Genomic DNA, 3,169 nt, shown 5'->3' with positions numbered 1-3,169 from the left:
TCCCAATATCCTCTGGGAATAATGGAAACCTATCATTCCTTTGTTCCTGCTTAGTCAGACAATATGGAGCCTCTATTTGTGTGGCAGCTCAGACTGAATTCTCTCTTGAAGTTTGTCAATCTCTTGGACCACCTAGAATTTGAAGAAGCTAAATAAAGAGAGCTACCTGAGTAGTAACAGCAAGGGTCTTTAATGAAGGTAGAACTGCTGCTTTGGGGTCACCACACACCAGGGAGTGGAAGAGTGTCCACTCTTAAGGGGAGGAACAGGTTTAAATCAACTTCATCAGGGAGGAGTGATTAGGAAGGCAAGACAACATCTGATCAGAGGAGGCGACTGACATCTGATGAGATCGTAGGCTCTAGATATGATTAATGCCCAGCAATGAGAGCAAAGGCTTGAGATATTATTAACATCTGACTTGAGATCAACGGCTGTAGGAGGGGTAAGTTTCCAGAGATGTTGCAACACCTGTTCCAACCATTAGATCAAGGAGGTCAAGGTAGCCCATTTAACATCGACAATGCCCATGTTCTGTTTTCTGACTCTTCTGCCCTGGAAGGGGAGTTTCATTAGGAATACACCTCACATTTGTGGGGCTCGTGATCTATAATTTTAGCAATGTGGATGCAGATCCTGGAAGCTGGGGTAGAGCCCAGATGCAACTTGAACCTGCTCCAGGGTATCTGCCCAGAGAATGGGAGTTGAGTAGTTCAGGTGGCACAGGTGGATAAAGCCTCAGGCTTGGAGTGAGGAAAACTTCTCTTCCTTAGTTCAAATCTGAACTGAGACATTAGCTGGAGTGCTTTGTTATTTCCTTCTCCAGCTGATTTCATAGATGAGGAAACTGAGGCAAACTGGGTTAAGCAACTCCAGGCTTTTTGCCAAGAAAATCCTCCAAAAGGAATCATGAAGAATGGGACACAACTGAACAATAATTGCACTCACAGATCATACTTGGTTCATTTATTCCTCACTTGTTGGGCACTCAGTTGAGTTAGTTTTTTGCTATTACAAATAGTGCCGCTAGGAATTATGTTATACAGATGGGACTTTTTTCTTCTCTTCTCTTCTCTTCTCTTCTCTTCTCTTCTCTTCTCTTCTCTTCTCTTCTCTTCTCTTCTCTTCTCTTCTCTTCTCTTCTCTTCTCTTCTCTTCTCTTCTCTTCTCTTCTCTTCTCTTCTCTTCTCTTCTCTTCTCTTCTCTTCTCTTCTCTTCTCTTCTCTTCTCTTCTCTTCTCTTCTCTTTTTTTCTTTCTTTCCTGTGAATAACCTGCTTATAGTACAACTCAAACTGGGAGGCTGCTGGGTCAGAGGATAGGCATATTTGGGTGGGAAGGAGGCAGCAATTCCTATTGGGTCAGAGATATGATTGCAGCAGTGATAGGAATGCCCAAAGAGTAAACTATGCAGATCTGAAAGGGTCCCACAATTAGAGAGTAGCCTGGGGTACTGAGAACTGAAGTACCTCGCTCAGGGGTGAACCTAGAATGCAACACTGACTATTTCATTAATGTAGCACCATTTGTTTACCAGTTCCTCTATTGTTGCACATTCAGGTTGTTTCCAACTTGGGAGCAATTACAAATAATGGTATATCCATACAGATGGGTCCAGAGTCAAAAAAGTAGGAGAGTGTGCTGAATTGTCTTTGGGAAAGGGAATAAGTATTTTGATATAGCACTTACTATGTGCCAGGCACTGAGTCAAACACTTCTTACTTGTTTTATTTTCATAATAACCCTGCAAGTTAGAGGCTATTATTCTCATTCTACAGAGGAGGAAACTGAGACAAACAGAGGTCAAGTGACTTGTCCAGAACCACAAAGCTAGTTTCGGTCTTAAACTGAATTTTTTTTTTCCAGTTGTGGGGGTAACAATCTATTTCATTTATTTTTTTTTGAAGACTCTTTATTTTCCTAATTACACAGAATAATAATTTTCAACATACATTTTTTTGAAATGATGAGATCCAAATTATCTTTCTCCCTTCCTCCCCCTCCCCTCCAAGATGGTAAACAATTTTATTTGGGTTATTTGTGAATTATCATGCAAAACATACTTCCATGTTGTAAGTTGGATTTTTTTTTAAACCCTTACAGTCATGGAATTGGGAAGATGAGTTCCATTCAGACCTCAGACACATACTTAGCGATGTGATTCCAAGGAAGTTAATTAATTTCAATTTGCTTCACTTTTCTCATCCGTAAAATGGGGATTATACTAGCACCTACCTCCCAGGATTGTTGTGAGGATCAAATGAGATAATATTTATAAAGGGTTTAAGTACAGTGACCAGGGTCAGTTAGATGGTGCAGTGGATAGAGTGCTGGGTCAGGAAGATTTGTCTTCCTGACTTCAAATCTGGCTTTAGACACTTAACTAGGTGTGAGATCTTGGGCAAATCACTTAACCCTGTTTGCCTCAGTTCCTTATCTGTAAAATGAGCTAGAGAAGGAAAAGGCAAACCGCTCGAGAATCTTTGCTGAGAAAACTCCAAAATAAGGTCAGGACGAGTCAAACATGACTAAAATGACTGAGTAATAGTCCCATGGCTGGCAGATAGTGAGTGCTATATAAATGTGAAATGTCATTTATATTATTCATTTGGGGAGAACAAGGTATGGCAGATGGCCAGTGAGCATTTACTGGCACCCTCATATTGTTGGGAGAAGTCAAGGAAGGCATCTAGAGCACTGGGTGGATAGCTTGTGCTGAACTTTTGGGAGGACATGGACAAGTCTCACAGCATGTGCAAACACACATAGGTCTCAATCTGCATTAATGGAAGGAACTCCCAAATTGACAAGATCATAGAACCACTTGAATATCTGAGCAGAGCCGCCATGAATATCTTTGAACAAATAACTTTTTGATTTCAATAACACTTTGCTGGTAAAGCTTTGAAGTTTGATGATAACATATCTGGATGAGATGAATCTGACATTTTTTACTGAATAAACCTAATAAATTCTATGCCTCTGCAATATATCCTTTGATCTTACTACTTCTGAGAAGGAGTAATGCTACTAGTAGTAACTATTGGGAGAAATGGAAGCGATGGTACCTTGTCTCAGGACACTTTGAACTTTTCATCTGTCTGGGATGTTTGAAAAGTGGGGAAGTAGATGGAGAGATGGTAGAGAAAAGAACTCATTTCACAAACTGAA

The sequence above is a fragment of the Monodelphis domestica genome, chromosome 5 (assembly GCF_027887165.1).
Source record: "Monodelphis domestica isolate mMonDom1 chromosome 5, mMonDom1.pri, whole genome shotgun sequence".
NCBI lineage: Eukaryota > Metazoa > Chordata > Mammalia > Didelphimorphia > Didelphidae > Monodelphis > Monodelphis domestica.
The sequence above is the reverse complement of the archived record's forward strand: the minus strand, read 5'-3'. Positions refer to the sequence as shown.